General features: G+C 42.7%; 1 protein-coding gene across 1 annotated transcript in view; it reads left to right on the top strand.

Moving 5' to 3' along the window:
- The window catches only part of DPP10 (dipeptidyl peptidase like 10), a 1,473,102-nt gene that overhangs the window by 460,312 nt on the left and 997,531 nt on the right, over positions 1-15,259 (top strand). The gene's annotated exons all lie outside the window — the stretch shown is intronic.

The following is a 15,259-nucleotide window of genomic DNA, read 5'->3' as shown; positions in this document are numbered from 1 at the left end:
ATCACCAATTTATTCAGCAAATATAAGGTGTAAGCCAAGGTTAAAAACAAATGGAAAGTGAAATATGAGTAGTCATGCTCAGTCACTTTCAGAACAAATGAGTGGGAGGCCTGAAATTATCTTAGAATCTCGAATCTAGGGTCAACATGTTTCACGTCTAGTGGTCCAGCCGGATTCCTCGATGCTTCATCAGGACCAAAATGCAACTTCTCCTAAAACCAAAAAATTTAGAGAATGCTACATCATTCTAGTCAATAAACTAAGAAACAGTTACTTACACTAAGCCAACTGTGTGTCCGGTCAAAAATCAAAGTGCAGGTCGCCCTGTAAAACAAGATATAATTTAGTATGTATCTAAAACGCCAATTCGTGGCAAACGGTGTGAGTAAGTGGAGACAGTGCTCAGTGGTAGAAGGAACTGAAAAAAGGTCTTCCCATCCCAAATTATGAAATTTAGCTCCCTGGGAAAGCACAAGCCTAGGCCTGATGCTGTTACACACCACACAGACCTAGAAAAACCATCAAAGTAATGATAGAACAATGACCAACACCCACTTCAGCAAATCAACGTCTGTAAAAAAAAAATGATTCCAAAGTAGTAATGGCAGCGTAATAATTAATTATGCTAACATGGACTGAGAATGTCAGAGAATTATCTTGCATAATAGCTGTGTGGTCAGTTGAAGTAAGAAAGAAAATTAGACAAAATACGCTCACATCAGTATTGAATCTCAATGGTGTAAGAATATGAAGAGAGGAAACCCCCTCCGTCAGGAGCCACCAGCCGGAGAGAACGTCTCGGGAAGTCAATGTGCGCGCGGTATACACTGATAAAAGCTCGCGTGTCATTGCTATTGGAAGTACTTTGTTAAAACAGTTGGGGTTAATCTTCCAATGTCTGGAATAGGTTTCCTTGCATAGGAAAGGTAATGTTCCATTTTTATGTGTTACTTAAGTGCCTTCAGACCGTCGCCCAGTGAGAGTGCAGTGGTGCCCCTGGTAGCCATATATTATTGTCATATATGTGTGAGACATCAATACACCCTTTAACTCAGCAATGGTATTTCATTTGTATAACACTGGTGTTTTTTCTCTCCCATTATCTAGGGCCTGACAAAAAAAGCTAAATTGACCAATAGGGTGAAACCAATACTACTATACCATTTTAGGGCAGAGCACACACACACTGAGTCAGTGTATAGCAGTGTCCAGGGACACAGTGTATTAGTAGCAGCCACAATTAGTCACCAGAAAAGACAACAAATCTTACACAAAAAGCTGAGTTTTGAAATTGTTCCACTATGCTTTACATAATCTTAATATCCCAATCTTCAAAATAGAGTTTTTCCTAGAGATAACTATTCTTCATGGTACTATATCTTTTTGAGTCCTCTGAAATTTCAACAACATTTACATGTTCCTCGTATCTTAATGCATTTTCACACTTTTACATTATAGTGTTACTAAGGCAATGGCAGATATGGTTGCCCAGGGCTAGAAGATTTTAAATAATGCAGCTATTTATGTAAGCACCAGCCTAGCATAATGTGATATTTTAGCAGAATTAGCACCCTGGAAGTGACATACTTACTCTATTAAAAATACTGTTGACCACTTCCAGTACACTTGCCTTAAATCTTAGATTCCTTAACCTATTTTCTCAGTGACTATTCATACTCCTTGGAGAGTGTTGTCTTATTATCCATATAATTTTGCTCCAAAGGCATTGTACAGTCTTTGTAGAGACATCCTTCACATAGAATCAATTGTATTCACACAGAAGATGGATTCTGATATTTTTGCTTAAAATATCTTCTTTTTCACCATACTGCAATACTAGCTTCAAGCATAACTTCCTAAAGGTTATGGTACAATATGCTACATGGATTTACATAGCACATTCTACATTTGCTGTAGCTGTTCAGCACTGTCAGAATCTGAGCACCTTCAGAGTCTGGTCATGAGGATTTCGTTTCAGCCTCCATTCTAATTACTAGTTGTCTGAGCTAGATAATGAGTAGTGTGGGTGCGCATAAAATGCTGGTTTTGTATGTTTGTTTTATTTTATGATTGATATGGTGTATGGCGTGTGCAGGTCTTAAGCAGTCTGGGAATGCAATCTAGGAAAATTGGCACTTGCACTTTCCAGCTCGAAGTATGTATTGGAGGTAATTGAGAGTATGATGGCGAGTTACCACCCACATGTCCCTTTAATCAGACTAACTTTAAGGTGTGATGTGGGTGGTGGTTAATTTTGCTATGTGATGTTGTGGACCTGTATATTGTCTGTGAAGAGTGTGAATGTGTTTAGGCTGTCTGCAGTCCAACTATATAGTGTTTCAAGCTGTTTTGAATATAGGTTATGATGCTGTGTCGATGTGATTATTGTTTATTATGGCTAGTACTGCTGTAAGTTCAGTGATGCGTGATTTTATGGAGTATGTGAGTTGTGCTGATAGATGTGCAGAATTCTGGTTAATGAGTTATGTGGCATACTTGATTGCCCCTACGTTGAGTGGAGTCTGGTTTTGATTATGGTGATAACCAGACTTTGAGTGTGGTGACAACCCAACTGTATCATGTTGGACCTTAAGGAGGTTTTCTGTTTAATTTGTCCTTTTAGATGTTGAAACAGACATAGTCTAACCTTTAGTAGAGGCCCTCGTGGTACAAAGGTCATCAGAATGTGACAGTTTATGTTTTATGTTAATCACAGTTTTAATGGTTAAATGTGGAAAATTGCACTGGCATGCATTTGAAATGTGCACTTGCTTGTATTTCAGAGTTTGACTTAGGTGGCATTTGGATTTAATCACATGTTAAAAGCACATGTTATAAGGTAATTTAGAATCAAGACCAACAGTTCATTATAAAAGGATATTGAATTTCTAGTGATTAGTAAATGATTAATGAGTTGAAGGATATGTGCAAAGTGATAGCAATGAAATTCTCTCTTGTACCTAATGAAATGCAGTAAGAAAGTTTTCCAGTTTCAAATGAAATGTATTACTCCTATTAATGAGATATTATTAATGCTGAATTTATAGGTTTGTCCATTATATGTGTTTTACTAAAACGTATTAATTAAATGCATTTTATATTGCCCTTGCGTTAGTGAGGCCTGTTGAAACTTGAAATTTGTGACTGCGCTAGCAATGCTGATTCATTTCCTAAGATAAAATTTCTTTCAGGTTAGATTCTCATGAGAAGCTTAGCTAGTTGCTAATACATTCTATTGTTTAAGTATAGAGAGACTGTAGCGTAGTGTCCTTGATAGAAGAACAGTGTGAAACATGGACTGGTATTGTACACAATTGTTTCAAATGTGCGTGGAGTCACATAGATGGAAGATGTTTCCATGACAGACCTGGGAAGAAATTGAACTATTTCAATTTGGAGTCATATGATTGATTCCCAATAGATGATGCCCATTCAACATGACATGAACTGACACCTTTGATGAATGCTTTGTGAATTCTAAAATATAGATGGACATTTGAGCTTTGAGCAGTCCTGAGCGGCCCCTAGCAACCCTCTGATGTGTCTTGATGCTTGCTGATCCTGATGAAGATTCTCTGAATGCGTTATCCCTTGGGAAGATATCTTTCTCTCTGCCATTTGCCCCTTGAAATGACTTTTTATACTTCAAAATCCTTTTTTCCCCCTTCAGAAGACTCTTGATCGAGCTTCTAATATGCTGACAGTTTCCATTTTTCTTATCTTCTGTCTAACTTAACTAGTGACCTGTAGTCCGCCTGTATGCTTTTTGTATTTTGCCCGCATGTGTTTCTCTCAACACATGTATTTCCGTGATTGGGTTAGCTGTAGGGTTGACTGGTGCCCAGCCAAAGATTATTGACTTTGCTAATTCAAACTGACCAGTGATTGTTAATTCTGAGCAATATATTGTTTCTGTAGCTCAGATATTCTTGTTGATGTTATGCATTATTCTTCTTGAATGCTAAGTTGTATTAATGTTAGTTCACCTAGATCTATTTTGAGGCCTTGGGTAACCCTTGGTGATTTTGTACCTTTACATCCTGGTTTTGCACATTGTCTACATGACTTTGAGCTTGTGTTGGTATCAAATTTTAACGTTATTCCCTGATTGGAGTTTATCTTCTGTGGTTGCATTAGTCATGGTGTTTAAATTGTTTGGGGTGTTGTTGACGTTCTGTTGATGGTTCTACCATACCACTTACTTGGTCCAAAGATTCATCCACATCGAAGAGAGTTGTTTCTTTCAAAGGATGAAAATGATACATCAAAACTAAGGGGCTTGTTTACAAGCCCATAGCACCACAAGAGTGTCACTTTCAGCGACGCTCCGGTGGTGCTATACCATTTTCCATATTTACAAGATGTTGTTAAGCCACTTTGCGTGCCTTAATGCTGCCTTGTAAATATGGGCCCCCGATGCAGTTTTCTGCGGCGGCGGGGCATGCAATTGGTATCGGTGTGTACCACTACAACATCCATTGCATCCTGCAGCACACATAGGAAGAGCAAAATGCCTTAAATGATTGTTTTTGTGCAGGAAGTGTCCCTTCCTGTACTTAAATAATCATTAAATAATGACAATTTGCTACTCCTATGTGTGCTGCATTGTGCAGCACACATAGGACTAGCAAATCACCATTATTGGAAGGCGCATCTTCCTGCACATAAACAATCATTCCCACAACACAGGCACCCTTGCATCATCGTGCAAGGGTGCCCGTGTTGGTGCTAGGCAGCTGATTTTAGCACCAGCGCTAGGGAAAACACAGGGTTGCGCTGTACTGTTTTAAATATGGTGCATCCCTGCATTTCTGTAGTCGCGCGGTGCTGTCAGATTTGGTGCAGCGCCACAACAATGTTTTGTAAATGAGGCCCTAAGTGGCTAGATATCTGTGCTTTAATATCTGCTAGATGCATTGTTGCCCTGCAGGGGAGGGGACATGTAATCATCTATAAAGTTCCAAATAGTGGTTATACACTGAGGGTCAGATTTAAGAAGAGTGGCACTACATGTAGTGTAGCACCACTGTTTAAATATAGTGCACTGTTTTTGGCCATCTAACACCACATTAGCATGGAAAATGACACTAATATGTCATCCTAAATCTGGGCCTGAGTGTATTAACACCCAAAAAATAGGACCACAGAATGCCCTGAAATCGAGGTGGTAATTAAGTGCAAGGTATCATTATTTGCCAACTGAATAAAAACATTCCAAATGGGCAAAATAGCAGTTGGAGCATATATCAAAATAAGTGACATGACTAGAAGCTGTGATGGTCTATAAAGACACAATACACTTCACTGCTGCACCTAATGAGGACAATAACTGTTAGAAGAGCAATCTCAGTCACCAACATTAGCGGACACTACACAATGTTTGAAAGGCCTAGATTTCACCTACACATCTCAGTCCTGGAGCTGAATAATTTTGAGAATAGGCTTGTGCCTTAAGCCACTCACTCCCAAAAGCAGGCAGTCTCAAGCCAGGTGAGCTGTAGTTTGATTATGGCCAAACCTTAACCAAACTGGTGCTCTGCACATGCAAGGGAGACTGAGTGATGCTTGTTTGGTTGCTGCAATGGCAGACACATTTGGATCTAGTGTTCCACATTGTACATTCCATTCTCACCAAAACATTTAGACACAAGATCCATGCTGTTTCTTGCTTGCATGGGATGACATCCCCGTTCTTCTAAAGTTTTATCTGGGATACCTTTACTTTCATTTTTAGAAGACAATGGCATTCAAAAGTAAAAAGAAACACAAGCAGGCATACAGAGGTAAAGCAATATTGTTTTGAAAGGATGCTTGATGGAATATTTAAAATTTGGAGGAAGACCTCCTGGTCAGCAAAGGCAATGGCCTATGTTCCCCTGGTGGAGAACTGCCTGCCCTATTTAGAGACCCTTGACAGGCAGGGTGGAACCTCTGTAAATTCCACAGAGAAAAGGCTGTGATGATTCACTAGAAGACACTGAAGACTGACCAAGGGAGTACCAATATTTAGGAGGTCACATTGCAGCTACTTTCAATTTTAAGAAAAAATCTCCAAAGCAGAAGTTTGTTTCTTGAAAAAATAAATAATGGCCGTAATGTACATGAAATCGTCTCCCTTCCTTGCTTGGTGCAGCTAGGCAGGGAAATCCAGTGATGGAGACTCCACCACTCTAGCCTGACAGCACATCGGCCAATGGTCTGTGAGGTCAAGGGTTTATGCCAGCAGAGCTAGTGGGGGAACTGCTGGTGTCTGCCCAGCACTTTCTCCATCTGAGTTAAAATATATAAAATTTGGGTTTTCATATTAAAACCATAAAAGTTCACATAATAAGAGTTCCATAAAATATCTATAAAACCTAGAATTGCAATTGGCCTTTCATTTAGAACAGCTTAACCACTGAGCTGTTTACATACTGAAATGACCCTCCACAGAAACTTAGACAAACCAAAACAAACTTTGTGGCAATGCACTTGTTGCAAAAAAAGAAACCCGGGTCTACACTGTCTAAAATTAAGCTTTCGTAGTAACAGCTTTAAAATGTGCATTCATGGAATTTCATAATATTTACAAAACAGAGTAAGGTACAATGTGCATTGTTCTGAAACACCCACCACACAGGCAGCTAACCAATTTAGCTGACCAATCATTTACTCAAGGAAAAGAGATAAAACAGTAAATTATAATAGGTTAACACAAATCTATGCTGTTTGTTGTGCGCTTGCTGCAGATAGAATTGGATATCATTTTTTGTACACAGCAGAATATAGTGTTCAACACTAGGCGTTCCACATTGCTTAATAAGTCTATCCTTCTCTAACTTGTTAAATGCTAACTGTTCGATATCAGCCTTAGAGACACCCAGCAGGGAGGATGAATCACTAAAAAGATTTGGTCTTCCCAAGCATATCAAAAAAGGCCTTGACATATTTGAACCATGACTTTCTCATGGAGTAGTTCTGAGACAGTAAATCTGTTATTATTAGCCTGTTTAAAAAGTGCCTCAGGCTGTGACCAGATTCTGTCTGTCCAATAATATTGGGCATATCCAAATGAGATCTTCTGAAAAGGGAAATCCCAACTCTTTGTGACAGACATAAGTAGATAAACTATGCAGAACTGCAAGGTATTTTCTCAAACATTCATTTTCAGCAGGTTGTAGCTTCTCTGAATTCACATAACGCCACATGTTTTCCCAGACTTAAAATAAGGCAGGAGAACCTTCTTTGCTAAACTCTAAATAAGCGCCTTTCTGTGCCCACCCCTTGGCTCTCTAAAGGCTGCAGACATGCTAAATCACGTGTACTGACTACTGTTAGATCTTTATGCCCACAGTAGACTTGTGAGGCAATGAATTAATGTATAAAGGTGTTAGAGGTCAGTAAAAAGAGCTGGGGTGGGGGAGGGCATAGCCAGCAGCCTAAAATGGCCGACGTCTAGATAACGGGCTCCTGGGCCCTGATATCCTCTCCTACTATGTGCCCGACTGCAGCATCAGAATCTACCCTCTCTGTGCTGGACGGATGTCACCTCGTGATGATCCCCCGGATTCTTGGAGCAGCTCTGGAGGCACCAGGGAGTGCCACATCCTTGTCCTCCAAACCACTGTGAGGGACAATGATGGCTGGGCCTTGCCAGCCCTGGGCCCAATGCTTGTGGTGGACCCCACCAGAGGCCGTGAGGGGGTGATGCTAAAAATCCAGCCAGCTATGGGACCCGGGGAGAAATGATACGGGGTATCAAGCCCTATTTTACATGTTGGTGAGGTCTCGGTGCAGCCAATCTGCTTACCAGACCACCCAGTGCCGCGGAGGAAGACACAGCAGAGCCAACGGGCTGTGATGCCTGAATGCGCTCCTTAGGCCCAACTGTGACAATTGAGTCCACATGTGAGGTGAGAAGGCACCCTTTGCAGACAGCGTCAGAAAGGAAACACAGGGTGATGTTGGGGTTCTGGGCAGTAGACTGGACTGTGGGGTGAGGCTGGTTTGAAGTTACATGCCCCCGTGACCTGAACTTCAATACTGGGGGCAGATACACTCATCCAAATAGGATGGCATGCACCGGGCTCTGGAGCAGAAGTGCTAGTGCACTGTGGATGGATTAAAGCTTGCGCTGGGCTCTCCGATAATAACTTGCCTCAGAGCACTGTTGGAGATTCCACGTTGGGCAAGGCGACTTGGGGCTACTCATCAGTGTTACACAGTCAACTTAGACCACATGCTTAATTGAGAGCTTGCAGGAGAAACTATAGGGGCGAGGATGTGGACATAGCTTTTGCCTTAATTAGACAGAGGGACTCTCATGGTCACTGTACAGAATGCCTGGGGCTTATTCCAAGAGTCACCTGCATGATGCTGGAAGTTACCCCCCTCATCATTAACTAAGCAAATGGTAAGACATTGCATCCAATGTACAAGGCCCCTCTAGTATCCCGGCCACACCTGGTGTAACATCAACTCCAAAATTATGATCGGGAACTCCTTGTGCTACTCCTCACTACAGACAGCTGCAGCCATGCGAAAGTGAGGTTTGCTGAAGTAGTGACTTATGTTGTGGTGGACTGTAAGAGCCTTATTGGACATAATGACATATACGGCTCCACCTTCTCCCAGAGCACAAAACTTACCAGTCTGTAACAGCACATATGGGGTGTATTAAAACCAAAGAAGACAGTCCGGTGGCCCACTCACTCTCCCGCTCCACAGCTTTGGAGTGTTCACCAGCCCAAACCCTAAGAGACTGTATACCATCTGCCGGGGCAACTACCCCTATGGACAAATAGGATGTCACTCTGCAGGAAATTTGAGACTCCAGAACAGCAATTGAACAACGATTGAATGTTATGACCATGGACATCAGCCTGCTAAAAGGTGACCAACGTAAACTAGCTGATAGGGAAAAAGACTAATGAGTTGGCGCTCTCCATTGTATCCCCCGGCTTTTAGGACCACTCTCCAAAAATAGAACAGCCCTGACGTCAAGTGGATCATTTCCAGAAACGGGTGGAGGATGCTGAAGGGACGGCCTGTAGGAACAACGTGAAGATTGTTGGTACCTCTGAAAGAACAGAGGGCCCCCAAGTTATGCACTTTGTACAAGATTTGCTCCAGAATGTGGTAGCCCCAATAGGTTTCTCCAGGTTTTTCACAGTGGAGAGGGCGCAATAGGTCCCCATGATGAAACCTATCCTAGGGAGACCCCCAAGCCCAATAATGGGCAAAATCTTGAACTTCAAAAACCAAGATGTATTGTTCCAAGACTCTCGTGAGAAAGCCTCTAAACTTATGGACATCAAGAGGATCTCTCTCTTTCCTGATTACACAATCGTAGTACAACAGAGGCATACATCCTTTCAGAAAGTTAAGCGACATCTGCATTCCACTGGCCTCATGTATGTTCTATTACTCTAAGCTAAACTCAAGGAAACACATGACCAAGCTGCTCACTTTTTTGAAACTCCATAAAGGGCTTGGGAGTGGATTGAGAAACATCTCCTTGATTCCCCAGGTCATGGGTCGGGGCTACCCCTCGCCAAGGGCATGCCATGCTCCATGCCCTCGGCAGCGTGGAATGGCCACCCAGGCTGTCACTGGAGTGCCCCCTCCCCACAACAGCCACTGGAGGGACAACTCAAGGCAATCCGATCGGCAATCAATTTGAGAGTGCCCAGACTACTCAGCAGTTCCAGTTTGTCACAGGGCAGTGCATCAGACTCTGAATCCAGTGGCAGCATGGCAATGTTTCCGGAGAAGACCTCGCAGACTGCCAATGATCTACTGGGATGACTGGCAAGGGCCATACAGGGTCTTATATCTGGTTCCACAGGTGGGCTGAAGCCACTCCCACGGTGTACATGGTTATGACATGCTATTATGCCAGATTATGTCACTAGCTGAAGCGCATCCTGAAACAAAATCTAATCATATGTTAAAGTTATTGAATGTGATTCCACCTGGGATATGTATCGTTTTTTTCAGCTGCTGTAGACAGGCTTATTCCCTTTTATTAGGTTTGGGTCCCAACTCCGAACAGCCCACACTAGTTGAGAAATACACAATGCATCACCGGAATACCCTTTATAGCAGTGGTTCCCAGCATGTGGTCTGGTGACCCCTGGGGGCCAGTGAAGCCTCCTCAGGGGTCCGCGACTGCTTAGAAAATAAATAATCTGCACAGATTAGGTCCCCAACTTTAAGTAATTACTCAGTGGGGTGGGAGGTGCCCAGATTCCAGTAATGATTCAGTGGGGGGTCCCCAGGTTCCAGTAACGAGAAAGTGGGGGTCTACAGAAGTCAAACGGTTGGGAACCACTACTTTACAGGTTCAGTCACACTTCCTCCTTTGGCAAAGGCACATAGTTCACAATGTTTGAATTGCTATTGTTTGTTAAAAGGTTTGGTCCAATGACTGAGCATTGCTGGATTGGGTATTGGGGGAACGTTTATCACTGTTTGATGATTTCACCTAGTGTGCTTCTGGGAGGGGGCGGGAACATTGTGCGTGAGTGCGAAATGACAATTGACTCTCGATTCCACAAATCTTGACTATAGCAAGTGCATACAACATAATCACTTGGAATGTACAGGGAATGGTATCCACAAACAAAAGGCATAGAATCTTAGCCCAACTGCATAGGTGCCACGCCCAAATCATTTTGCAACAAGAAACCCATCTCATAACTTCTGAGGCACAGACACTGTGCAAGTGGTGGCATAGCCATCTATTCTATACATCCTATTCTGCTTTCTCAAGTGGATCTACGATCTGGCTCAGGACTGTAGTCCCATTTTAGGCACTTGATACTAAGACAGATAAACAGAGCTGCTATTGTTTCTAGCTGTGCAGGCAAGATGGGGAACAGATAGTGTTGGGGTGTATTTTTGCACCAAATACTGAACAGGAGACCTTCATTACCCACCTAACGCCTGTCTTATAAGCAAAGCAGCAATGATGGGTGGAGGGCTGAAGTCTTTTGGTCAAATTGCAAAGTTGTAAAACAGGTATGATGGAATACTCCTTCTACTCTCACCCACATGTACTTCATTGCTTCCTAGGCAGATTCCTATGCCTTCCACAACTACAAACTAACATTGTACTTGCCACGTACCTAGACAAAACAATATCAGACTACTGCCCACTGGAGGTTACGCTGTACAGCCCGAATCCCAACCTGCCATCTACAACTACTCCTTTGAGAATATGTAGTCTTTAGAGAGATACTGGCTATGACCACTGATGATACTTTACTGAAAATGCTGTAACTGCTTCCACACCATTAGTGGAGTAGGAAGCATTCAAAATGGTGGCGTATGGTAAGTTGATTAACACAGTGGTGTGTGCATAGCAGGAAGTCCTTAGGCAATGTGCACATATAGAAGATACATGAGGCACAATGGAGAGGGCAGCGGTTGGGAATGTGGATGCCGTGGCTCAATTACAACTTGCCAGAATAATGCATGCAGAGCTATTACAATGCCTCCATGTGACAGATTATAGGGGTTACACACAGAAAGTACACACAGAAGGAGATAAGTTAGGCACAATGTTGGCACGTTTAATCCGACCGGACCCATCTCCAAGACCTATCCTGGTGGTCAATATACCTTATCAGAGACATGCTGTAACACAACTGGGAATTAACACATCTTTTTATGATTTTTACTTGGCATTAGACACACACCTACCCCTTCAGCTCCAACATTTATAGGTCAGGTGAAACTGCCAAAGCTGTCTGTCACTGAAATGTGTGGCCCTCACCGTCTCTAATGCTGTGAATGAAATTAGAGGTGCCATTAAGGAGCTAGCCCAAAATAAAACACCAGGCTCTGATGGGATTCTGGTGGAATTATATTCCACTCATGCTAGCAGGCTAGTGCCGCAACTAAAGAAGCTCTACAATGCTGCCTTGAATGAAGGCCAATTGCCAACCTCACTAGAGATGTGATAGTAACCTCCCTGCTAAATCCTTGTAAACCCTTATGGAGCTATCCTCATACAGGCTGTTGTTATTGCTCAATACAGAATATAAAGCAAACATCTGGCCTGCTGGTTAATCATGTTGCTACCTCTCTTGGTAAATACAGACCAATGCGTTTTTGTATCTCGCTGCAATACCTCTCTAAATATGTGGTTGCTCTTTAGTGTCATAGATGAATCACGAGAACAATACCCATATGCCAGGTGCCTATCACTGGACATCTGTCAAGCATTCAATTCCATAGGGTTGGATTTCATGTTCTCGCCATCACTCGCCGCCTACATCCAAAGTCAACCAGCTAGAACCGGCCCATGCATCTCTGACTCCTACCAGGTGTGGCGTCTCACACGGCAAGGCTGCCCCCTTTCCCCGCTCCTATTAATACTAGAAGTTGTACCCATAGCACAAAAGATACATCAGGAGGCTGAGCATAGAGGGATTCCAACACATAATGAAGTACACCCAGCATAGCTATTAGCGACATTGGGGATCTTGTCAGGACTCTAAATTAATGCAGATAAATCATGGGCCTATTCATTTTCTGGTACCTATATAGAACCCACACTGCGATTTGGAGACTTACAGATCACATGGCCCCAATACCTTCCGCTACCTGGGAAGTTAGATATATTGTGAAAGTCAGGACCTCTTGGAAGGTAACCTTATATGTGCAATCAATCTCATTAAATCCCACGTCGCCTTCTGGATCACATTATCCCTGTCAACGGCAGACTGCCTATCCCTGACTAAAATGGTGGTACTGCCAGGCTTATCATATCACTTTGTGCACTTAGTAATCTTAATATAACCAGGGCTGTTCATAAATACTATATTGCTCAACCTTACCTGGGCAGTGGGCACCATAGAGTCAGTTTAGCAAAACTACAACTACCAACGGATGGAGGTGGTATGCGGGCACCCGATTTTAAGGCCTATTGTATAGCTGGACAATAACAGAGGCTGGCCTACTGGTTTGCCAGACATAACATAACGGAAAAAGGATACATGATGGCTAACTTAATAGAGGTCTGCTACACATAGTTGTCTGCCCCAGTGCCCCACCTCTACCCACAGGTCAACGTCTGCTGCAAATCGCAAAGCTTACTGGAAGATGACAATGAAATAGACTGCTTCCCTGCAGCCTTATGCGCCAAATACAAATATCTAGTTAGGTGGTCTACCTACATCAGGCAGGGGTAACTATGGTAGGCGCATTATTTAGAAAGGACACATTACTATCACACACAGATTTTGTACATGAAAATGGACTAGCGGAAACACAATTCTTAACACATGCCATTGGAATGAGGTATGTTGAAAAACACTGGGCTTCAGATGAAACAAGAATGTAAAACACATGAGTTCCTTTGAGCGCTCCATACTTTGAGACATGGTAGGCACCATACCTGGTGGCTCCACGGAGGGCTATGGATCCACCTTCCAAAGTTCTTGCACTTCTCAAAGCTAAATAGGACATCTTCCTGGCCAAGGTGTTCACTGATAAGCAGTGGACCAGTTTATTAGAATCCCCCAAGAAAATCTTGCGTAATTCAAGACTGAAGTTTATTCAATTTGCTATAATTCACTGGGTTTACGACGATGGGATACACCAGAGCAATGAATATTAGGGTTGTACCAGGGGCCCAAATGTCCAAAGGTAGTCAAACACTTTACAAGTTGGGCACTATTGCTGACAAAACTGCTAATCACGAAATGCTGGAAATCCACACTAACCTCCATGGTGGATGCATGGTGCAAGGAGGTATCATACTGAGGTCTGTCAGAGAGTGAAGCAATTCAGTGAGAAGAATATTGGGGTCTTGGTAAGACACCCATGTCAATGTAATAGGACACACTACTAGAGAGATTTAAAGCTCAGACATTAGAAGATGGGGAATAGAGATAACTGAAAACACAAGGGCCCAGTACTGGTGAATCACTCCCGGGGTACCCTGAGGTTTGGGACCTCTTGTCAGTGATGGTTAAGTTTGAGGTATTCACACCTGAGCCTGATTTAATTTTCATTCCACAGGTGTGGCACACACCCATGGAATGCCATGTACCTCCTATGCTGCATTAGCTGCACACTCCTATAATGTCTACATTCCACAAGACGATCGAGAGTGTGTGCGCGTCTCTCCCAAAATACTAACATTGATTACTCAATAGGTGACACATCCCTATTACTTCAGGAGAGGGAGGTGGGGGAGTTTATGGTTATTTTATTGTATGTCGCAGGGACGGTTTCTTATTGCTCATATCAATAAAGTGAATGAGTGAAACTGATGATATGATGAATGAACTTCATTATCTGAACACTGCTAATCTCATAATACTGTATGTGCATGATAAACTACAATAAAGTTTGTGTTTAAAAGAAAGAAGAGCTGGGATGAGCAAAATTGGCAGGAATTGTTAGAATCTTCCAAAAGGAAGGATGTTTCTTCCTTTTGACATATAATTACCCATGGTAGCATGGATGTTCAAATTTCAACTGCACACCACATTCAGCCACAGATCTGGGGCAAACATTTTAGTAATCTTTTCTTTATGTCCTCCATAGCCCTGCTTTGTACTCACAAGTTAATGAAGATTCTACAAATGCCTGATACTATTATTTTTCCATAGAGGATATTAAGGGAGCAATTCTGTCTCTGAAACAGGTAAAAATCACCCAGACTAGACCTTATTCCTGGTGATTTATACCACTTTAAGATTGAGATCTGGCCCCGTACATTAAGGTCCTGTCTAATTCCCTCATGGCAGGTGCCCCTCTCTCCAATTCATGTAGAGGAGTGGTGATCATTCCAGTTTTTATAAAGGGTGGCTGATTAGCCTTACTGACATCTTACAGAATGTGTTAAGCTGGCAGGTCTCGGTCAAACTCCTGGTGTGGGCTGCTAATTTAGATGTCCTCTTACAATTCCAGGCTGGGTTCAGATCCAAAAGTAGGACCGGTGGACCAAATATTTAGGTTCTCGTTAATACTTTGGAAGTATATCAGGATTTTAAGGGACCAACTTTATGTTGCCTTCATTGATCTGAGAGCAACATTTGGTCTGGTTCCCAGGGCTAGATTCTGGGACACCCTCAGGTCAATGGGGCACCACCAACCCTGGTAGGGGTCTTGGAAAGGTTCCATGAAAACAACTTTGCCAATGTGCGTTGGGGTAAGGACGGGCACTAACAGAGAGGATTAGTGTCACTCGGAGGTGCATCAGGCTGCGTACTAGCACCAACACTTTTTTCCCCTCTATATTAATGACTTGTTTAATTACCTT

Source organism: Pleurodeles waltl, chromosome 3_1 (genome assembly GCF_031143425.1).
Source record: "Pleurodeles waltl isolate 20211129_DDA chromosome 3_1, aPleWal1.hap1.20221129, whole genome shotgun sequence".
Taxonomy (NCBI): Eukaryota; Metazoa; Chordata; class Amphibia; order Caudata; family Salamandridae; genus Pleurodeles; species Pleurodeles waltl.
Note: the sequence above shows the minus strand (reverse complement) of the source record. Positions and strands in the feature narration are given on the sequence as shown.